Source organism: Scyliorhinus torazame, chromosome 12 (genome assembly GCF_047496885.1).
Source record: "Scyliorhinus torazame isolate Kashiwa2021f chromosome 12, sScyTor2.1, whole genome shotgun sequence".
Taxonomy (NCBI): domain Eukaryota; kingdom Metazoa; phylum Chordata; class Chondrichthyes; order Carcharhiniformes; family Scyliorhinidae; genus Scyliorhinus; species Scyliorhinus torazame.
This window is the reverse complement of record NC_092718.1, coordinates 53,370,205-53,394,628: the sequence shown is the minus strand read 5'-3', so window position 1 is coordinate 53,394,628 and position 24,424 is coordinate 53,370,205. Positions and strand designations below refer to the sequence as shown.

Genomic DNA, 24,424 nt, shown 5'->3' with positions numbered 1-24,424 from the left:
AGTTCGCCTTGAGAGGGTCAATGGTTGGGTTCACCCGGAGGTGGCAGCCGTTCGTCAACTTTCCCTGGGAAAATTAAAATGTCAGCAGAAGCAGAATTCCAAAGGGGGGGGTGGTGGGGGGGAGGGCTGGACTGTTGTTCTGTGGTTGGGGTGTGTGAAGAAGATTGTGATGGGGGTGGAAATGTTTATTGTACCATGTTTATGTCACTGTTATTGTTATTCTTATAAAAACTTGCAAATACCATACTAAAAATATTTTTTTTTTAAACTTTATTCATCAGTGGCATTTGAATTGTATTGGGTTGCTTAATTGGAGTTAGCAGCAGGTGTAGATCGTAGGTTCAGATTTTTCCTTTTATTTAAGAACTGTTTAACTGGTAATTGTGAAGCTATTTCTTTGATGTTATTGTCGTTAATTATGTGTTTAAATTAGAGTCTGTTTTAACATAGTGGTCAGAGTCATGACTCCAGGGGTGAAGTATCCTTTCCTCGCAGATTTGCAAATAGAAAAATTGTTTGGGGTTCTTGTTCGGTATCTTAACAAGTGTTGGCATCTGGGCCGGTATCCTAATATTTCTAAAGTTCCCCCCAACACTTTCTTTCCTCCATTCAGGCCTCCACTGATTTTCTCTTTTTGTGTCTGCTGAAAGGCTCTCCTTTTTTTCTTATCCAGTCCTGAATATTCCTAGACAACCAGGGTCCTCGGGGCTTGTTGCTCCAACATTTGACCCTAAAGTGAACATGTTGGGCCTGTACTCTCCCCATTTCCTTTTTGAATACCCACACCCCCCTGCTCCCCACAGCTCCTCTGTAGATTTTCCCACAAGAAGCTGTTCCCAGTCTACTTTGACCAGATCCTGACTTATTTTAATAAAATCTGTCTTCCCCCAATCCAAAATCATATTTTGCAGACCATTTTTTTCCTTTTACACAACCAACATTGGGCACAATTTAATGGGCTCGTCGCACCCGAGTTGTTGGTGCGACAAGGCCATTGAATCTCACAGGTGAGATTTGTGATGCTCAAAACACATCGCCAGATTTAACAGTCTCACTGGTGTGATCCAGATAAGCATATTTGAATGATCCGTTAGGCCCATTTAAATATGTGTTCGCTGGTTCTCCCAGCACCCAGGACCTAACGGCCGCACCTGGGAGAACTCACCAGGGCCTCGTTAAGTACTGGTTTCTACAAACGTCGACCAATCATAATGGCAACTGGGGGGTCTCCCAGGGCATTAGAGACCCCTGGATGGTAGGGAACCTGGCAGGATGGCATCCTGGCACTCCCTCTGGCAGCCCAGGCACCTTTGCACTACCAGAATGGCACCCCAGCAGTGAGACCCAGGCACCCTGGAAGTGTCAGGGTGTCAGTGCCAAGGTTCCAGCTTGGCATTGTCAGGAATCGGGCCTGCGAGGGCTTACCAGGTGGGGGGTGGGGGGAATGTTCCCAGGGGCCTCCGTGAAGTTAGTGGGGTTGCAAATGGGGGGGGGTTTGGGGTAGTCAGACAAAATGGTGCCCCAGTGTGCGAGGAGCCTTTCACTCGCCAGCAGGAAATCTCTAAGTTCGGCCTTGGTGGAGAGAAACACGCTGAGACCAAAATAAAAACGACGAAGTGCCGTTAAATAGCAAGATATTTCCGTGTCCCAAACCGGACATAGAGCTTTTCCAGTTTAATCGCGCCCATTCTCTGTTGTAATGAATTTGATGTTAAAGCTAGATCACAGGGTCGATTTTTGCTTTCTACAGGCTAATGAAAGCAGCTCTGGAGAATCATGTGATCAAAAAACACCATCACATATCTGAACCCAGCAAGGCTCGAAAGCATCCATGGAGATTATCTGGAACATGATGGTGGGAACGGGAGTCATCTACTGGTACCACCTCTGCATCGTTCTTCCCTGTTACTACTAACTTCATTACTGAATGTTCCAAATGTGTCACTTGATCCATTTGCAGATTTACCTTGGGATCAACAATTTGCTACACTATCATTAACTTTATAATACTAAACTTCACAACAGATGAGAAGTACACTGAGTCCGATTTCCTATCTGGACAGCCTGTTAATCTTTCAGTATTTACTGTCCTTGAATTTGGATATTTCATATACGACCTGTAACTCCCGTTAAATCTTCTGGAGTACGGAGATCATACGGCGCACATGCGCGCTGGAACTTTGCCGAAGTCTCATTGCACGGGCATGGGTGCTGAAAGCATGCCAAGTTCAAACTTCTGTTCCAGTGTTTTTGAAGTCCTTTGCTGCAAGTGCTGTGTTGAAGCAGCTGAATGTAAAATCTCGGGGCAGCGCTAACATGGTCTGTTTGCCCTGATGTTTGGTCAGTTTTTAAGCTTGTTTATTTGCACTTTATTTTCCCCATCCAGAATCATCGGCCAGAGGCAGGAGACATCGGAGAAGACTTTTCCGGTGGCTTAATTATTTATAATAGTGCTGAGAAATATGCATAAAATGCACTTAAAATGAAAGAAAGATATATATTTTTTTAAACTTTGGTTTGTCATGAGGCCGTTAATTCCATTAAAAAGGTTTTTAACAGGGCAGCACAGTGGCGCAGTGGATAGCACTGCTGCCTCACGGCGGCGAGGTCCCAGGTTCGATCCCGGCTCTGGGTCACTGTCCGTGTGGAGTTTGCACATTCTCCCCGTGTTTGCGTGGGTTTCAGCCATATAACCCAAAGATGTGCAGGCCAAGCAGATTGGCAACGCTGAATTGCTCCTTAATTGGAAAAAATGAATTGGGGGTACTCTAAATTTATTTTTAAAAAGGTCTTTAACGTATAAAGTGAGTTTGAAGTCACAGGATGTGAAAGAAAGATTTTTCAAAACTTTGGTTTGTCATGAGGATGTTAATTCTAGTAAAAGAACTATAAGGAATGGAGTGAGTTTGGAGCGTATGTAATCTTCAGCGATCACTCGCTAACAAGTATGATTGTCTACCTAAGAAATTCCGTGTTACATGTCATGGGTTCTGTGGGTCCTTGCATGGTCGATGACCCCGATCCCAGAGCCACATCTTTGATTGCACACTAGGCAGATGTTTCCGGGAGGTGGGATCGGTCCTTGGACTCTAGATCATTCTTATTCCTTTCTCAGGCTCCTTTTCCTGGCCCCTTCTTGCCGTCAGATGTCATTGAAGAATTGTGTTCCTTCAATCAGGAGGTTCCTCCAAGTAGGTCTCATCTGAGCCAGGATCTCCCAGGAATTGATCACTGTGCTGCATTTCTAAAGGTAAGCCTTCAGGCTGTCTTTGAAGCATCTCCTTTGTCGTCCTCTTGTTCGGTAGCCTTCCTTGAGGTGGGCAAAGAAGATTTATTTAGGCAGTCGGGTCATCCTAAACACATGGTTGGCCCAGCATTGTTGGTTACAGATGATCAAGGCCTAGATGCTGGCGTTCTTGGCTCCTTCAAGGATGTTGATGTTAGTACACCTGTCCTCCCAGTTGATGCGGAGCTAAAGTACATTTGGATTTTGCAATGCATTTTAAGCTGTATTGCTTCAGAGTTTTCCTGATGTAATGTTGATCCTTACAAGCCTCAGTGATTATTTCAAATGCTTTAGGAAAGTTTAATGCCTTTGTTGACATACGCAAGCCTTCTGCAACCTAATATGAACTATTTCTCTGACAGTTTTTGCAGAATCCAGTGCAGATTCAAAATGTGGGGCGAAATTCTCCCGAAACGGCGCGATGTCCGCCGACTGGGGCCCAAAACGGCATCTTTGGGGGCCGAGCCCCAACATTGAGGGGCTAGGCCGACGCCGGAGGAATTTCCGCCCCACCAGCTGGCAGAAACGGCCTTTGTTGCCCCGCCAGCTGGCGCGGAAATTACATCTCCAGGCGGCGCATGCGCGGGAGCGTCAGCGGCCGCTGACAGTTTCCCGTGCATGCGCAGTGGAGGGAGTCTCTTCCGCCTCCGCCATGGTGGAGACCGTGGCGGAGGCGGAAGGGAAAGAGTGCCCCCACGGCACAGGCCCGCCCGCGGATCGGTGGGCCCCGATCGCGGGCCAGGCCACCATGGGGGCACCCCCCGGGGCCAGATCGCCCCAGGACCCCGGAGCCCGCCCACGCCGCCTTGTCCCACCGTTCAAAAGGTGGTTTAATCCACGCCGGCGGGACAGGCAATTTATCGGCGGGACTTCGGCCCATCTGGGCCGGAGAATCCAGCGGGGGGGTCCGCCAACCGGCGCGGCCCGATTCCCGCCCCCGCCGAATATCCGGTACCGGAGACTTCGGCAACCGGCGGGGGCGGGATTCACGGCAGCCCCCGGCGATTCTCCAACCCGGCGGGGGGGTCGGAGAATGACGCCCCTGGAGTCCGGCTACATGTCCACCGAGTGAGGAAGCAAATCAATTACCCACCACTGAGAGTGTACAGACAAAGGACATCATATGAAATTATGCTGGAGGAAATGTGTGACAGGAATCTGGGCATCAACGAGGAAATAATTGGACTTCTTTGTGTAATGATGAAGAAAAACATGAAGTTGAACTCTAACTGTCGCATTGCCTGAACAGTGAATATGAAACTCACAACAGTTGTAGTATTTTGTGAATTGCACAACATTGCCCTGCAGTATGACTGAGCATTCACCTGGAAGATGAATTACCATCAGAGATTGAGGAGTTGGGACTTCCGGTTGCGGCTATGCCTAGGTAGGTCGCACGTTCGGCAGCTCCCGCCGGGAATGGACTTTTGGGATCTCTAGAGGGGCCCCAACGGCAATTGTTCGACGGCTTCCAGTGTGGGAAGGTGACAGCAAGGTCCCCCCGACATTATATGGATTGGACCAGGAGGGGAGCGGTGAAAAAAGTGATCTTGGAGCAGTGAAAAGTGAGAGGGAGAAAGAACAAGATGGCGGTGTGTGGAGACCAAGCAGCATGGGCGCAGTGGGCGCAGGAGCAGCAGGGGTTTCTTAGACGCTGCTTTGAGGAGCTGAAAAACGAAATGCTGGCGCCAATGAAGGCAGCGATTGAGAAGCTAGTGGAGACCCAGAAGGCCCAAGGGGCGGTGATCCGGGAGGTGCGGCAAAAAGCCTCGGAGAACGAGGACGAGGTCTTGGGCCTGGCGGTGAAGGTGGAGGCGCTGCACAAGAGGTGGGCGGAAAGATTTGAGGACCTGGAGAATAGGTCGAGGAGGAAGAATCTTCGGATTCTGGGTCTCCCCGAAGGAGTGGAGGGGCCCGATGCTGGGGCATATGTGAGCACGATGCTCAATTCGCTGATGGGCGCGGGAGCCTTCCCGAGGCCTCTGGAGCTAGATGGGCTCACCGGGTCCTAGCAAGGAGACCCAAGGCCATCAAGCTGCCAAGGGCTGTAGTGGTGAGGTTTCACCGCTTTATGGACAGAGAGTGTGTCCTGAGATGGGCCAAGAAAGAGCGGAGCAGCAGGTGGGAGAACACGGAGATCCGAATCTACCAGGACTGGTGTGCAGAGGTGGCTAGGAAGAGAGCGGGTTTTAATCGGGCTAAGGCGGTGCTCCATCGAAAGGGGGTGAAGTTCGGTATGCTGCAGCCAGCGCAATTGTGGGTCACGTTCCAGGATCGGCACCACTATTTTGAAACGCCTGATGAGGCATGGAGTTTTATACGGACTGAAAAGTTGGACTCAAATTGAGGGTTTGTTGTGGGGGGATGTTTACTGTGTATATAGTGCTTATTACGTTTAGGGAATGTTCCTCTGGTTTGGGTGCTGGATGGGGATGGGTGAAGGGATTGGATGGGGAGACTGTGGGAGAGTGTGGGCGTCGGTGTTGGAGGGGCAGACCCCCACGAAGGAAGAGGGGGAGTGGAGGCCCGGGGATGGGGAATTGGGGTAAGGCCGCAAACGGAGCTGCACCAGAGGGGGCGGGGCCGGGTAAGGAAAGCGCGGGCTTTTTCCCGCGCTAGGGAAGGACGGGGGTGGGGGCCGAGGGGGGATGGGCGGTGCTGGAGAGGAGCGCACACTGACTGCCAGGGAGGGGGAAGTGGGATTCTCACATTGGAGGGGGTCGATGGAATGGCGGTAGAGGCCGGGGTCAGCAGGAGTCAGCTGACTTACGGGAATGTTATGGGGGGAGCAAAAGGGCTAGATGTGGATCTAGCGGGGAGAGGGAGGGGGGGAGAGGGGGGTATAGGGTTGCTGCTGCATTGGCCAAAGCAGAGCTGGAAGTAGGAGAGGTGGTCGGGGCGGGGGTCCACCGTCTGGGGGACTGGGGGGTGCGGGAGGCGCGGGCACGTGGCTGGCCTAGAAAAGGAGATGGCTACAGCCCCCCAATCCAGCTGATAACTTGGAATGTGAGGGGCCTGAACGGGCCGGTCAAGAGGGCCCGGGCGTTAGTGAATTTAAAGGGACTGAAGGCAGACGTGTTTATGCTCCAGTCGACACATTTGAAGGTGGCAGATCAGGTTAGACTGAGAAAGGGATGGGTAGGACAGGTATTCCATTCAGGGTTGGATGCAAAGAACAGAGGGGTTGCAATACTGGTGGGGAAGCGGGTGTTGTTTGAGGCAATGAATATTGTAGTAGATAATGGAGGATATGTGATGGTGAGCGGTAGGTTGCAGGGGGTGCGGGTGGTACTGGTGAACGTATATGCCCCGAACTGGGATGATGCCGGATTTATGAAACACATGCTGGGTTGGATTCCGCACCTGGAGATAGGAAGCTTGATAATGGGGGGGGCGGGGGGGGGGGGGGGATTTCAACACGGTGCTGGACCCCAGCACTGGATCGCCGTAGGTCCAGGACGGGTAAGAGGCCGGCTGCGTCTAAGGTGCTCTTCGCTCCTCAATGTGGATGCTAAGTTGCTGGAAAAGGTGCTGGCTACGAGAATTGAGGACTGTGTCCCAGGGGTGATTCATGAGGACCAGACGGGATTTGTAAAGGGCAGGCAGCTAAACACTAATGTCCGGAGGCTCCTCAATGTGATTATGATGCCCTCGGTGGAGGGAGAAGCGGAGGTAGTGGCAGCTATGGACGCAGAGAAGGCCTTCGACCGGGTGGAGTGGGAGTATCTTTGGGAAGTGTTGCGGAGGTTTGGGTTCGGGGAGGGGTTCATCAGCTGGGTCAGATTGCTATATAGAGCCCCGGTGGCGAGTGTGGCTCCAAAACGGCGGAGGTCGGTGTACTTTCGGCTGTACCGAGAGACGAGGCAGGGGTGCCCCCTGTCCCCCTTGCTGTTTGCATTGGCAATTGAGCCTCTGGCCATGGCACTAAGGGAGTCCAGGAAATGGAGGGGACTGGTCCAAGGGGGAGAGGAACATTGGATGTCGCTGTATGCGGACGACCTGTTGCTGTATGTGGCAGATCCAGTGGAGGGGATGGCGGAAGTCATGTGGATCTTAAGGGAGTTTGGGAACTTCTCGGGGTATAAGCTTAATGTAGGGAAAAGTGAGCTCTTTGTGGTGCATCCAGGGGACCAGGGAAGGGGGATAGACGACCTGCCGTTGAAGAGGGCGGAAAGGAGCTTTCGGTACTTAGGGATCCAGGTGGCTGGGAGTTGGGGGGCCCTGCACAAACTCAATTTGACGCGGTTGGTGGAGCAGATGGAGGAGGATTTCAAAAGATGGGATGTGCTGCCACTCTCGCTAGCGGGCAGGGTGCAGTCGGTTAAAATGATGGTCCTCCCGAGGTTTCTCTTTGTGCTCCAGTGCCTTCCCATTATGATTCCCAAGGCCTTTTTCAAACAGGTAGGTAAGAGTGTCATGGGTTTTGTGTGGTCAAATAAGACCCCGAGGGTAAAGAGGGTGTTTGTGGAGCGTAGTAGGGACAGGGGAGAGCTGGCTCTGCCAAATTTGTGCGACTATTATTGGGCAGCCAATGTGGCGATGATCTGTAAGTGGGTAATGGAAGGAGAGGAGGTGGCGTGGAAGAGGTTAGAGATGGCGTCCTGTGTGGGCACGAGACTGAGGGCACTGGCGTTGGCACCACTGCCGCTCTCGCCGACAAGGTACACCACGAGTCCGGTGGTGGCGGTGACGTTGAAGATCTGGGGGCAGTGGAGACAACACAAGGGTGACGTGGGAGCCTCGGTTTGGTCCCCAATTCGGGAGAACCATCGGTTCGTCCCGGGAAGGATGGATGGGGGATTTCGGAGCTGGCATTGGGCAGGGATTAGAAGAATGGGGGACCTGTTTATAGATGGGGCGTTTGCGAGCCTGGGGGCGCTGGAGTAGAGGTTTGGGTTACCCCCGGGAAATGCTTTCAGGTATATGCAAGTGAGGGCATTTGTGAGGCGGCAGGTGAGGGAATTCCCGCTGTTCCCGGCACAGGGGACTCAGGACAGGGTAATTTTGGGTGTATGGGTTGGAGAAGGCAGGGTTTCGGTGATCTACCAGGAGCTGAAAGAAGAGGAGGAGCCCTTGGTAGAGGAGTTAAAGGGCAAGTGGGAGGAGGAGTTTGGGGAGGAGATAGATGAGGGTCTGTGGGCTGATGCCCTGAATAGGGTTAATTCTTCCTCCTCTTGTGCCAGGCTCAGCCTAATACAATTTAAGGTTATTCACAGAGCGCATATGACAGGGGCGAGGTTGAGTAGGTTCTTTGGGGTGGAGGATAGATGTGTGAGGTGCTCGGGAAGCCCGGCGAATCACGTCCACATGTTCTGGTCGTGCCCGGCATTGGATGGATTTTGGAGGGATTTCGCGAGGACTATGTCCAAGGTGGTGAAAGTCCAGGTCAAGCCGAGTTGGGGGTTGGCACTATTTGGGGTAACGGTGTTCTGGCCTTTGCATACCTGGTAGCCCGGCGGAGGATCTTGCTATTATGGAAGGACGTGAAGCCCCCCAGTGTGGGAGCCTGGATAAATGACATGGCAGGGTTCATTAAGCTGGAGAGGATAAAGTTTGCCTTACGAGGGTCTGTGCAGGGGTTCTTCAGGCGGTAGCAACCGTTCCTAGACTATCTCGCGGAGCGTTAGGAGGAGGTCAGCAGCAGCAGCAACCCAAGGGTGGGGGGGAGGAGGGGGGGGTCTCTTTCGGGGGGGGAATTTGGATGGGTGGGGGGGGTCTTCCCTACGGGTATCTTTGAATGTCATATGGGGGGGGGTTACTGTATACGGGGAAACCCAATGTAAAAGTTTTGTATAATTTTTGACTGTTGTGTTTGCGTTTCTTTCTTTTTGTTATTGGGGGGGGGGGGGGGTTGTTAAAAATTTTGTTGGAAAATTTGAATAAATACATTTTTTTTAAAAAGAGATTGAGGAGTTGGAGGAGGGCAATATGGAGCCTGATGCAAACATACCTCCTTATGCTGGTGAGGAAGCCCAGATTGTAGTGACACAAGGGCAGTTCGAGATCACCTGGAAGCTGCTGCTTCTAGATAGTGAACCATCCCTCCATACCTTCCCTCCCTCTCCTCCCCCTTCCTGCCCCATTTACAAAAAGACAAAGAACCGTTGTGTTAAAGTAAAAAATATATTTTATTGATCATTGTGTTCAAGTAAAAAATATTCTTATTGCAAGAAACTTGGAAAAATTGAGGTAGTGGGTTTCCTGATGGCGTAGGGGTGGCCACAATGTGAAACCCCATTGGCTGACTGCGGGAACAGAGAATCCCGCTGCTGGGGGGGCATGACTGTTTCCCTGGAACGCAGGAGGCTTAGGGGTAATCTTATAGAGGTCTATAAAATAATGAGGAGCATAGATAAGGTAGATAGTCGACATGCTTGCCCAAAGGTAGAGGATTCTAGAACTAAAGGGCATAGATTTAATGTGAGAGGGGAGAGATACAAAAGAGACCAGAGGGGAAATGTTTTCACACAGAGGGTGGTGAACATCTGGAATAGGCTGATGGAGGCAGTGGTAGAAGCGGGGACAATTTTTTCCTTTGTAAAGCAGTTAGGCAGTTACATGGGCAGGGTGGGTATAGAGGGATATGGGCCAAATGCCAGCATGTGGGACTAACATAGTGAGAGAAACTGGGTGGCATGGACAAGCTGGGCCGAAGGGCCTGTTTCCATGCTGTAAACATCTGTGGCGAACTATCTTTGGGTTGTGGCGTTGAAACCGATGCAGACACAGGGAGCATGTGCAAACTCCACACAGACAGTGACCCTTGGGCCGGGATTGAACCTCGGTCCTCAGCGCCGTAGGTGGTAGTGCTAACCACTGTGCAAAACGCGATTAGGCGGAGAATAGGTTCCGATGCCAAAATCGCAGCCGCCGATTTGACACCAAATCGCAATTCTCCGTCACCTCGACAGCAGCATTAATGCAGAACGCACGTACAGTAAACACCATTTGCATGTCATTAGCGGGCCCGACGCGGTATTCTCTGGGGCCTCTGCGATTCTCCGCCCCCGATGGGCTGAGTACCTGACAGCGCCGTTTACTTATGCTTTCAAAAATCGTGAAACCACCGCCGTGGCTGCTGAGGGAGAGAGAGGGGTACAGAAGATGTCCAACATCACCATGGTTTGCTGACTTGTGCGGCAGGCCTGGAGGCTTCTGCCAGGCCCCGGGGGGGGGGGGGTTTAGCAAGGGCTGGCCAGGCAGTGGGTTGTGAGGTCGGGGTGGACGGGCACGGAACACCATTGCCATAGCCGGCAAGGCAGCCATGCAGCTGCATACAAACCCTAACAGCCCACTATGAACTTAGGGCCAATGACTCGACTATCCTTCCACTCCAGGTTTGACCAGAACAGATCTTTTAAAGAAATTAGGGAGGAGGTGCTTCGCTAATTCTGTAAGAGTCCTGCTACCCTTTGAGGTTGCGAAGAATTATTCAGACAGATTTTTGTTGGTTCAACAAAGAACTCAATAGGTTTATTGAAAACATTCCCCAACATACACACATGCGCATGCATATGCGCAAGTAGAGGTGGCCGAGTAAGAGGATAGGCTCATAGGGTTTTTTACATTGAGGTGTAGTTGTATGGAGCAGATTTCCATGTTTTTTAGAAATGTCTCAGTTTACAGGATGATTACTTTGCAAACCAGGCACAGCACTTCCAAGAGAGCGAGAGAGAGAGAGCACACACCTTCAGTCAGCCTGTCTTCAGAACAACGTTGTTGTTTTTTCTCTTCTCTCCTGCTTGTTAAGAGCTCTTTAAGTATCCTGCTGGTTGTATATTCCAAAGAAATTCTATCTTCCGTGTCTGCTGCAGCGACTGTTTCAGAATAGGTAAGTGCGTTTTGATGTCCCATCTCAAAAACATTTGAAAAGTCTCAGGGTGGTGTGAACCGAAAGAGGATGGGGCTTTTCACGCTCCACCAGGGGTTGAGTGCCTGTCTTCATCCCACTTGGTGGAATGCAAAACTGTATGCATGGCAGCAGTCTGGGCAATTTTCCAAGTGTCTGTACAGGGTCACAGCTTTATTAAATCCAGCTGGAAACAGAAAGAATTGAAACTGCATCTTCAAAATGCACAACCTCGAAACATCTTTCACTGGGTTTCTCAAAGTGTTTAACTGCCAATGAGGTAGCTATGAAACGTAGACACTGTTGTCATAGAAACATAGAAAATAGAAGCAGGAGTAGATCATTCAGCACTTCGAGCATCCCTTCTTATCATCAAAATGGTGCCATGTGATCTTTTACCATATGAGACGGAAATACAGAGCCTCATCATAAACTTAACTTCACATCTGAAAGATGGCACCTCTGGCAGTGCAGCACTCCCTCTGTACTACAACGGAATGTCAGCTTTGATTTTTGTGCTTGCATTTACATGGAACATACAGTGCAGAAGGAGGCCATTTGGCCCATCGAGTCTGCACCGACCCACTTAAGCTCTCACTTCCACCCTATCCCCATAACCCAATAACCCTTCCTAACCTTTTTGGCAACTAAGGGCAATTTATCATGGCCAATCCACCTAACCTGCACTTCTTTGGACCGTGGGAGGAAACCGGAGCACCCGGAGGAAACCCACGCAGACACGGGGAGAACGTGCAGACTCCCCATAGACAGTGACCCAGTGGGGAATCGAACCTGGGACCCTGGCGCTGTGAAGCCACAGTGCTATCCACTTGTGCTACCGTGCTGCCCATGTACCGTGCTACATGCTGAAGTGAAGAAAATTTTTTTTTCCCAAAGTGGCATTGCCTGCATGGCGGATCTCAAATGATCCCCAAGGAAATCCGTCGACTCAAAAGGAGCAAATTAAACAAATTCTTCTGGATGCTTCAGTAACACAAATTAAAATTATTACATGCAGGAAAGTTCACTTTGATAATGACAAGCCTTCTTTTCAGATGACAGGTGGGCAGTTTCGAAAAGAATGGCAGTATTAAAATTGGCATCGACTCCTCATAAATATTAAATAGAAATGGGGGAGGTGGTGGAATAGTGGTATCACTGGACTAATAATCCAGAGACTCTGGGTAATGCTCTGAATCCCATCACAGGAGGTGGTGAACTTGAAATTTAATTAAAAATCTATCAAACTATTGTTGATTGCCATAATAACCCTGCCTTACCGGGTCTAACCTGTATATGATTCCAGATCCACAATAATGTGCTTGACTCTTACCCACCCTCTGAAATGGCCCAGCAAGCCACTCAGTTCAAGGGCCATTAAGGATGGGCACTAAATGCTGGCCCAGCGAGTGACACCTGAATCCATTCAATGAATCAACAAAAGGTCAGAGTGAATTAGGATAGTCGTGCATCAAGCACAAAGGAACACAAACAAACCAACACAAATAGAATGGAATTGTACGTCTGTCTCCTTCACCATTGCCTACAGTAAGGAATTCCTTACTGAAACATCTGTGTCTCCTCCTTTAAGATTCTTAATCAATTCCTTTCAGCAAGAAATTGGCTGCTGAATGTACTGTTGCACCTGTGATATGAAGATGGGTAGAAGTCTTACCTGTGCTGTGGAGATGGGTAGAGATCTTGCGTGTGCTATGGCGATTGTTAGATGTCTTACCTGTACTATGGAGATGGGTAGAAGTCTTACCTGTGCTATGGAGATGGGTAGAAGTCTTGTGCTATGGAGATGGGTAAAAGTCTTACCTGTGCTGTGGAGATGGGTAGAGATCTTGCGTGTGCTATGGCGACTGTTAGAGGTCTTACCTGTAATCTGGAGATGGGTAGAAGTCTTACCTGTGCTATGGAGATGGGTAGAAGTCTTACCTGTGCTATGGAGATGGGTAGAAGACTTGTGCTACGAAGATGGATAGAAGTCTAACTGTGTAACTCCCTACCATACTACAACTGAGACAATCACAAGATTATTCCCCATTAAATAAGTAATACCAGAGCTACCCTGCCTAGTATCAGCTAAGATCCCACAGTGAGCCGCTAAGCTTTGCACACAAGGAGGATTTTGGGCTTCACCCCCAGTCTGCTGTTTACTTCATGAGTGGAAGTCCACTTGAGTTCGCAGAGAGTGAGAGATGAGATGAATTTTGCTCATTAAGGTTTAAACATAAATAATTGTCATTTGAGCAGTTTAGAGCAAAAGAGAGCTACAGCTGAGGAGGGGAAAACGGTGGAGGTAGTGATCATTTTCTAGTTCGGAACCTGTTTCTTTGTAATCCAAGGATAATGAAAATGGTGAATGCCATTAAAACAACATCAAGTACAAGAGTTAACAACATCTTACATTATAAAAATGTACATTTACTACTCTGACTTACACAATCTACATCAAATCAGCCAATAAACTGAAAGACTATCAGATTACTGATTAACCAGTACTGGTTGATAAGAGACTGATTGCTAAGGGAATGTTTCTAAATGACATATCAAAATAGTCATGAAATATTGACACTGTCGCATAGGAACATTTATGAATGCTCATATGTGGGGTTGATTTTGCAGGCCTGTTTCGGCCACTCCCATCCCACCCCCCAACTCCCTTCCCCATCCCTCTAGTGCTGGACAGGAGCAGTAACCCAGAAGTGTGCCAGACCCGTTCAGGCCCAATTTCTTTCCCCCAGGCTATTAACATTGCGCTGAACTCCACTTCAGCGAACAGTCAAATCTTTTAGTCTGAGTTCATGGTGTGCAGCTTTCTCCTGTAACTTTCTGGTCAGGAACCATGATGTGGTATAACCCCAGGTCACCATGGAGTGGGGTCGGAAATGCAAAGCTATGAATGAGATTTGACATGCAAGGCTGTTATGTATAATATATAAATAGCATTGAATGAATTACTTCCTTGAATATCATCCAGTCACATGATGTCATTGGGTCAAAAATAATTTTGCTTGCTCTGTTTGCTCTGCTATTTTATTGAATTGGTTTAAACCTTATGCCATATTTCAAAACGAACATGGCTGGAATGAAAGCCCCTATTTAGGTGTTTGCAACAAGCAGGTAGTATCTTCATGACTCATTGTATAAATAGAAAAGGAGGTGTCCACAACTACTGGGACTTCCACTGTTTAGATAAAAATAATGAAAGGCGTCAAGATTGAGAACATATTTACAGAGAGATAAGGAATCCAATCAATGCACTTGTGGGAATTACTTGAGGTGTATATTCTTTGACGTCGCATACATTCCATGGTCTCAGACACTCCTGTTATTTTTCTGTTCCATCTACAGCAATCCCAAATACAGCAATCCCAATTTATATAGAACCTTTAATGTAGAAAAAGATGAAAGCACTTCACTGGGGCAAAGATTTTAAAAATGGAAACCAAACAAAGACATTTGGAGAAATCCTTAAGAGGATGCTCAAAGAGGTGAGTTTGAGTACATTAACTGAGGAGAGGGACATATGAAAGACAATCAACGAGTGGGATTCAGGTAGTAGAGCTGTCAATGGTGGGGCAGAGGGAAGGGTGAATATAGAGGCCAGAGTCAAAGCAATGGAGAGTTCACAAAGAGACGGGCAGGTTGTAGGACTGGTGGAGGTTACAGGTATAATGAAGATTGAGGCAATGAACTGCTTTAAATAGGACAACAGTAATGAGCAGGTTGAGCTTGGTGTGGGATAGATAACATGGGAGTTTTGAACAAGAGGAAATTTACAGAGTGCAGGGATTGGGATGGTAGCCAGAACAACATTGGAATACTTGAGACTGGAGATGAGAAAGACATGGCTGAGGTTTCAGGAAGAGATCATCTGACTCTGGAAGGGAAGTGGATGATGTAACAGAGGTAGAAATAGGCAGTGTTTGTGATGGTGAGGCTCTGGGGTTAGAAGGTCATCTCAGGGCTTTAGTAGCCTGGTTGAACAGGCAACAATGGACGAGGATTTTATCCGCTTCATCCCTGCCAGAATGGTGGGACCATTCTCAAGTCAGGAACCCAGATTTTGAATTGGACACCTGACCCTTTACCTGCCTCCAGCTCCCTGACCAATTGGTGACAGAGGACAGGCTGACACCTCCATTATGTCAAAGGAATGGGATCACGGCCTATTTTAGAAAAGCTCACCAGCATTCGGAATTCATGGGCTGCAGCAGCCAAAGGAATGCTCGGTGCTGGGCAAATCCCCCACCTCACCCACCCAAAACCCCTTCATCCCCACCACCTGGCCTGCTAAATCTGCAGGTCCTGCTCAACGTTTGGAAGGCCTGCAGTGTGGTGACACCTATTAAAGAAGAAGGAAGAGGATAACTTTCCCAATGAAGTAGGTATCATTGGAAGTGGCTGAGGAGCAGCAGTGTGGACCCTCCCACCTAGAGACAGTGAACCGAGAGGATCCAGGGCCTCAAGGGGGCATGACAGGGGAGCGCAGTGACACCCCCAGGTGCCAACCTGCCAGCTTTGACTGGCTCAGTATTGGCCATCAATGACAGACAATGAATGCCAACCTGCTTCACTGGAAAGGAGTTCTGTTCCAGGAGACTGCAGGTGTCACCTGCTGTGAGAGCTTGAACCTGTGTGCAAACATGTCGCAAGAACTGATTCTCTGTCTATAGATACAGTGTTATGGGGCCTTGCCTTGATCCAGCTGGATTTTGATGTCCATCCCCTCTGCCCTGTGGACATGCAACGGAGGAGAAAGCAGCTGGTGCTGCTGCTGTTGCTTCCCCTCCTCCTACAGAAACAGATAGTGATGTGTGGCCTCTGCTCTTGATAAAGAGGTAGAAGATGGAGCTGCATAAACTGCTCCCCTGCAACGGTAAAGTTTGGCAGCAAGGGGGTACAGCTGAAGGTTTGTGAAGTGGTGGACAGGTGAAGGACCTTCTAAGAAGTTGGCAAGTGTCTGACAAGCAGTTTTAACACTCTCTGAGAAGAAGTGCTTTAAACAGCAGTCTCTCACCTGGCCATGGTTGGAGCTCTTCAATATAACTGATCAAAGCCTTCCCAGCCAGCCAGTTTCACTGATGGAGCTCTTCCCACTGCGCACTCACTTTGGTGATACCGACATGCCAAGAAATAGGCTACATTGGCTGGTCAATACAGGATTAAATATTAAAACAGCTAATAATTAGCTGCTTAACAGGATTCTGATCCAGTGCCAACATCTAGAATTGTCCCACCCCACTCATCCCACACTGCCTTCCAACAGTCCCATAACAATCTGCCCAATAAGCTGTCTTTAACATTGTGTTCATGAAAACGTTGCCAAGGGACATCCCACAGGTGAGGAAGAGGAGGACCCAGAGATAGATCCTTGGAGGTCTCGAGGGATCACAGTGTGGGGACAGAAGGAGCAATTATTTCTGGAGATGCTCTGGCTGTGATCGATCAGTAAGAGTGGAACCAACTCAGTTCCCTCTGAGTTCCACCAGAGAGGAGAGATGTTGAAAGAGGATGGTATAGCATCCAGAAATGAATTGTGCAACATGATGTGTTTGTAATTCATTCTTAGGATATGGACATTACTGGTAAGACCAACAATTGCTCTTGAGAAGGTTGTGGGTAGCCGTCTTCTTGAACCACTATAGTCCATGATGTGTAGGTGCGCCCACAGTGCTGTTAGGAAGGGAGTTCCAGGATCTTAATCCAGTCACAGTAGTTCCAAGACATGATGGTGTCTGGCTTGGAGGGAAATTTGCTTGGTGGTGGCATTCTCATGCATCTGTTGCCCTTGTCCTTCTAGGCAGTAGAGGCTGCGGTTTGGGAGATACTGTTAAAAGAGCCTTGGTGAGATGCTGCAGAGCACCTTTGGATGGCACACATTGCTGCCACTGTGTGCTGGTGGTGAAGGGAATGCATGTTTAAGGTGGTGGATGGGTTGCTAATTAACAGGGCTCCTTTGTCCCGGATGGTGCCAAGCTTCTTGAGTGTCGGATCATCCTGGCAAGTGGTGAGTATTTCATCAAATTCCTGACCTGTACGTTGTGCTTTGGGAGTCAGGAGGTGAGTTATTTGATACAAAATTCCCAGCTTCTGACCTGGGGTGAGATTCTCCGACCCCCCGCCGGGTCGGAGAATCGCCGGGGGCTGGCGTGAATCCCGCCCCCGCCGGTTGCCGAATTCTCCACCACCGGAGATTCGGCGGGGGCGGGAATCGCGCCGCGCCGGTTGGCGGGCCCCCACCGCGATTCTCCGGCCCGGATGGGCCGACGTCCCACCGCTAAAATGCCTGTCCCGCCGGCGTAGATTAAACCACCTACCTTACCAGCGGGACAAGGCGGTGTGGGCGGGCTCCGGAGTCCTGGGGGTGGCGCGGGGTGATATGGCCCCGGGGAGTGCCCCCACGGTGGCCTGGCCCGCGATCAGGGCCCACCGATCCGCGGGCGGGCCTGTGCCCTGGGGGCACTCTTTCCCTTCCGCCTTCGCCACGGTCTCCACCATGGCGGAGGTGGAAGAGACTCCCTCCACCGCGCATGCGCCGCCCGGAGATGTCATTTCCGCACCAGCTGGCGGGTGGGGCACCAAAGGCCTTTTCCGCCAGCTGGCGGGGCGGAAATTCGTCCGGCGCGGGCCTAGCCCCTTAAGGTTGGGGCGGCGCGATGCCCGACTGATTTGCGCCATTTTGGGCGCCAGTTGGCGGACATCGCGCCGTTTCCGGAGAATTTCGCCCCTGCTCTTGTGGCGGCAATATTTATATGACTTGTCCAGTTCCGTTTCTGGTCAATGACCAGTCGGTTGATGATATAACTGGAAACAGAAGAACTTCAGTTCATGAAGGTTTATGAAGTAAAGAAAATTGACGTGATTCAGCATTGTGCTGGAGTTATGCTGAAAATTAGCTCTAGCTGCAGTATGTTAGCAGGTATTTGCATCATTGAATGATTGCTTTCTGATAAAAATAACCTAGGCACATTCCTCTGCTATAAAGATTGAACACTGTCCAAACCTCTGGATCAGTACCTTTGGAATTAATGAGGAATGAGGAACAAAAGCCTTTCTAAAGTTTTGTTCGGAGGTATTTCGATTTAATGTATGTAAATAAAGAGGTAGGGTGTGGAAAGTTACGTAGGAAATAAATGTTCATGGTGTTCAATTGACTGCCACAGGAGGAACTTCAGTAGAAATAATTGCTTTGATTTTAAATACAAAATTGTGTATGACATAATTTAGTAATTCAACATTATATACTAAGATTGACCTGTTGGGAGATTTAGGCCTATTTTTATTTGTAATTGAGTCATTATGGCACAGAAGGAAGCCACTTGGCCCATTGAGCCCATTCTGGCTCTCTGTAGAACAATCCAGTCAGTCTCATTTCCTTGCTCAATCACCTGAAAGTTTATTTTTCTCAAACACTCATCCAATTTCCTTTTGAAATCATTGATCATCTCCACTTTCATCAACCTCGTAAGGCAGTGACTTCCAGGTCATTACCATTCGCTGTGTTGAAAATGTTTATCCTCACATTCCCCTCGCATCTCTTGCCCAAAATCTTAAATCCCTTGTGCCATTCCCCAATGTTTTTGTCTACCTTACCTCGAACCATCATGCACCTCGATCAAATCTCCCGGCAATCTCCTTCGCTCCAAGGATAACAACCCCAGCTTCTCCAACCCTAACCCTGGAACCATTCTAGTAAATGTCCTCACAAGGCCTTCACATTCTGCGTGAAGTGTAGTGACCAGAACTGGAACAGTTGATGGCTAAACAGAGTTTTATAAAGTTTACGTCTAACTTCCCTGCTTTCGAACCCAATGCCACTATTATGAATAACAAGATTGCATAAGCTTTGTTCCTCTCTCAATATGGCCTGCCTTCAAAGAACTATGCACAGACATCCCCCAGTTACCTCTGTCTCTGCACATCCTTTAGAACTCTGTCATTAAAACTATATTGTCCCTCCCGATATCTTCTGCCTAAATCTGTGATGGGCAACCTAGGCTATTGAGTGAGCTGCATGATTGAAATTGGGTGTGTTTACTAAGACCCTCGAATAAGATTGAATACATTTAACATACGCTGAATATTTCATAAGTTATGGAAAATGCTTAATCATTCATATATTAATAGAACTGCCACCAACTTCATGTGGTGAAAACAAGATAAATGTTTATTCTTGATTGGACACAGAAGGAGTGCACGGCTCTCACAGCCTCACTTCACTTACCCTTGCTTTACGTGAGAATCACTTCAGTCACACTAGTAGGAAAAAGACTCTGTGGATGTAAATCAGCGGAATGTGGCAACTCTGTGTACGGGCAGCGGCCAACAAAATGTCTTGTGGGCCGCACTCAGAAGCCTAATGGGCCGCCTGTGGCCCCCGAGCCACAGGTTGCCCACTACTGGTCTAATTACATCACCTCACACTTCCCTGTCGGAATTTGTATCCAACACTTGGCTGCCCATTCTGCTGCCTATCTCTATCCTGCTGCGGCCGATTTAGTATCATCTTCAATAATTGTTACACTCTCAAGTTTGGTATCGTCAGCAAATTTTGAAATGTTACTCTGTATTACAATATCCTAGCACTGACCCTTGGGGAACAGCAATGTCTACCATCCTCCAGTCAGAAGCAACAACTTACCACCACTCACTGTTTTCCGTCATTCAAACAATTTTTCAAATTCGAGTTGACATTCACCCTCCTACCATAAGCCCCAATTTTGTTAACCAGTCTTTTATGTAGTTACCTTACCATTTCTGAAAATCCATATGGACAACTTCCACTGCACTGCCTTTATCAAGTGTCTCTGTTACTTTAGCAAAGAATTAAGTTGGATTAAACACGATCTGCCATTTACATATCCATGCTGGCTCGCCTCGATTAACTCAAACCACTCCCTGATTTTTGTTTCCAAACCTTAATCACCATTGGTCTTAAACTGAATGACCTGTATCACTAGGAATGTCCTTACACCCTTTCTTAAACAAAGCACATTTGCCTCTTTCAAATCCTCTTTTCCTTGAAAAGAATGCTTAATAGCGCACTGTGCAAATGCCCTTTTGTCAGTTTGAATATTACTGTTCTGTTTGCACGGTGGCACAGTGGTTGGCACTGCTGTCTCACACTGTCAGGGACCCGGGTTCCATTCTGGCCTTGGGTGACTTTGTGGAGTTTACTCATTTTCCCTGTATCTGTGTGGGTTTCCTTCGGGTGCTCCAGTTTCCTCCCACAGTCCAAAGTTGTGCAGGTTAGGTGGATTGACCATGATCGATGTATGGGGTTACGGGGATAAGGCGGGGGAGTGGGCCTAGGAAGAGTGCTATTTCGGAGGGTCAGTGTAGACTCAGTGGGCCTAATGGCCTCCTTCTGCGCTGTAGGGATTCCAAGGGTATTTAAATTTTTAAGTATCAGGATATTTAAATAAGAATATTCATGGCCTAGAAATTGGACTGCATGGGTGGGACGTAGATCACTTTAAACATCAAGAGCTCACTGTTAAAGTTTCAGGGAAGAATTGTTGGGAAGCTTGGCCTAGATCAGGGCCTGGGATCCTAGCAGTTTCTAATTACAATAAACGGTGAGTCCCAGGAGCAAGCTGAACAATGGGAAAATCTAACCAGAAATCACTTGGCATCCTATTTTGTCAGCCTACATCTGGCTGTGGCTGGTGTAATTTATTAAGAACTTGTGAACTGGGAACAGATTGACGCCTGCTGCTTAATTTGTGTTTGTCACTTCACCCCCAGTCCTTTGTGTCACATCAGGGCGCATGCACATTCCTGTGCATCAGTTATCAGCTTGCATAGAGTTTGTACAGCCTTGCCCATTTGCTGGTTATTCAAATTAGCCATGTATAGTTGTGTGCTCTTTCAAAATATACACATATCGTTCTCTATTGCTAGTGAAGCCCCTGAACTCCAGTTCCCGAATAGCAAATTTTGCCAAGAGCAAGAGGGAGCGGTCAATCCAGGAGTGCCGATTATAATATATGCATCCAATCGTCTGTTCCGGAGGCTGGTGTGCTTGTCCTCACTTTGCCAGTCCAAATCCCACAGAAGAGGAGCTGCTAAATTCCTGCCTGGTGTTCTCTATGACTGCTGCAACCTTCCTGATCATTGTATGAGTCTGTTGTTGGCTACTTTATTTATTACTGGCAGGAATTACTAAGTTGTTCTTTTTTAGTAGGACCACATGGGTAGGATTCTGACTCTATAGACGACTGCATCCACTTCTGGTTTAACTGTGAATTTTGGGCAATGTAATTGTGACCATATTTAAATTTGCCGTGTTTTAGGGAGTGCAGGAAGTGATAAGGGAGCAGAGAGATGTCAATCTGCCTTAGTGTGAGCGGCTGCAATGCAAATAAATGTGGCGTTGGGGATCTGCTTTCACCCAGTGCAGGTGTTCCAGCCTCCACGTTCACTTTTCCTGTTAATAAACAATTGGCTCGCCCCGGTATAGCAGCTTAAAACTGCAGGATTGGAGCATGCAGGGAATGGCTTTCCAAAACAAGAACAGCGACGGGCGAGCAGCTCAGTTAACAAAGCCAGAATGGCAGTGAGAAAGAGGAAAACAGCATTAGAATGTTACCAGAACAGAGTCCTTGCCCCCCCCCCCCGCAACGTGGCTTGCTTTCTAGCGGCGTAGGCAGCTCACCATTGGTGGTCGGTGGGAACTTCTGGTCCCGCGATGTTAATATCGTTTTGCACCGCCATAGGGATGCCCTCATCGGCAGGACTGGACGATCCCACTGGCAGAAAAGGCCAAATAAATTCAGACCTCTGACTTTGGTCAGCATGACTCAGTTGGTAATGTTCACAACTGTCTGTCAGAGTTCTGAAGGGTTCAAACCGCAATCTATGTCACGAGCATGTAAACCAGGTTGACAGTTAACAGTACAGTATCGTAGAATCATACAATCCCAATGGTGCAGAAGGAGGCCATTCAGCCCATTGAGTCTGCACTGATCATCTGAAAGAACACCTTACCCAGACCCCCACCCCCACCTTATTCCCAGAACCCCGTAACCCCATCTAGCCTTTGGACACTAAGGGGCAATTTATAAGGCCAATCCACCTAATCTTATTTTTTATTCGTTTATGGGATGTGGGCCAGCATTTATTGCCCATCCCTAATTGCCGTTGAGGGGGCAGTTAAGAGTCAGCCACATTGCTGTGTGTCTGGAGTTACCAGACCAGGTAAGGACGACAGATTTCCTTCCCTAAAGGACATTAGTGAACCACACGGGTTTTTCCGACAATCAGCATTGGTTTCATGGTCATCATTAGACTTTTAAGTCCAGATTTTTATTGAATTCAAATTTCACCATCTGCAGTGGTGGGATTTGAACCTGGCTCCCAAGAGCATTATTCTGGGTCTCTGGTTTACTAGTCCAGTGACAATAACACTACGCCACTATTTGGACTGTGGGAGGAAGCCGGAGCATCCGGAGGAAACCCACGTAGAGACGGGAGAACATGCAAAATCCACACAGTCACCGAAGATTATAATCGAATCCGGGTGCCGAGTGCTGTGAGGCAGCAGTTCCAACCACCGTGCCACCGATTGTTAGAGATGAGGCCCATTTTGATGATATGCTAAACTGAAGCCCTGCCATCCTGCACAGTTAGATGTAAAAGATCCCATGGCATTATTTGAAGAAAGAGCAGGGAGTTCTTAAATATCCTGGCTAACATTCATCTCTCAGTCATCACTATCCATAGCGATTACCTAACAAATAGAAAATCATTAGTCACAAAGACGTTTTAAATTCACAATAGGCAGGTTACAAATTAGCATTCTTTCAGCTGAATCCAACACCTAACTGCCACAATAATACACGTCTCCCCTTACCTCGAGAACTGTTTCAACAGGTTTCTCAACATATCATCCCATTTATTGATCATGGAATGATTGGGCCTGGTATTTCCTCAGAGCCATGACGCTCCCTGGAAACAGTTGATTTTCTGCTTCTCTTCCAGAGATGGAGCAGGTATAGCTTGGAGGAGGTTCTGGAGAATTTCTCATTTAACTTTTTTTATTATTAGGCAGATTTTGAATCAAATACGGGTGAACAACTTTACACTGTGTGGTAGTATGTATTGGGGGTCATGTGGGACTGGAAGCCCTAATGTCATTGGCTGACAGATCCCGGGTCCTGGTTGGCCGTTGACCTCTAGCTCCGCCCTGAAGGCGGAGTATAAGAAGCCGGAGTCTTCCCCCCGCAGGCCAGTTTACTATCGAGCTGCGGGGGAACAGACACGCTTAATAAAGCCTCATCGACTTCACTCTATTCGTCTCACGGAGTCTTTGTGCGCTACAATTTATTCAGCGTGCCTAAAAAGGACTATGGAGCTCAGGATCATTCCGGAATGCCTGAGGATCAGCCCCTACGCAGTGAACGCAGCAGCAGCCTTCAAGCACTGGCAGACTTGCTTCGAGGCCTACCTCAGAACGACCACCGGCCGGGTCTCAGAAGACCAAAAACTGCAGGTCCTGCACTCGAGGGTGAGCACGGAGATTTTCTCCCTCATCGAAGACTCGGAGGATTTCCAGACGGCGTTCGCAGCACTGAAAAGTCTCTATGTCCGCCCAGTTAACCAAATCTACGCTCGCTACCAGCTCGCGACGAGACGGCAAGCTCCCGGAGAATCGATGGACGAATTCTACGCCGCGCTGCTGATTTTGGGACGAGCCTGCAGCTGCCTGTCGGTGAACGCAAACGAACACACGGACATGTTAATGCGCGATGCTTTTGTGGCAGGTATGCAATCCTCCCAAATCCGCCAAAGACTTCTAGAAAAAGATTCGCAAGGACTCTCAGAGGCACGGGCCCTAGCAGCCTCCCTAGACGTGGCCGCGCGTAATACCCGCGCCTACGGCCCCGACCGCGCGGCAACCCATTGAGCCCCGTACGTACCCGTCGCGGCAAACCCCCTACCGCCCCCCCCCGGACACCCCACAGGCTTGCGCGGTCCAAACGCCGAGTCGCACCGGGGGCGCCCGCTGTTATTTCTGCGGCCAGGCGAAACACCCCCGACAGTGCTGCCCGGCCCGCGCAGCTATCTGCAAAAGCTGCGGGAAAAAGGGCCATTATGCGGTTGTGTGCCGGTCCCACGAGGTCGCCGCTGTCCTGGAAGCACAGGGAGCCCTGCAAGCAGTTTACGCGCCCCAACCCCCCCAGCACGCCATGTACGACCCACAGGCGCAGCCGCTCTGGGTCCCGACCACCGCGGTCCCGGGAGAACTGGGAGCTCTGCACGCCGCTTACGTTCCC

At 49.0% G+C, this 24,424-nt stretch overlaps 1 long non-coding RNA gene across 1 annotated transcript in view; it reads right to left on the bottom strand.

Moving 5' to 3' along the window:
• The window catches only part of LOC140387177 (uncharacterized), a 78,681-nt gene extending 55,446 nt beyond the window's left edge, over window positions 1–23,235 (bottom strand). Inside the window, exon 1 of the long non-coding RNA XR_011933767.1 lies at window positions 23,002–23,235. This is a non-coding gene — a long non-coding RNA (uncharacterized lncRNA). The remainder of the gene's footprint in view (window positions 1–23,001) is intronic.
• Between the last annotated feature and the right edge of the window lie 1,189 nt (window positions 23,236–24,424).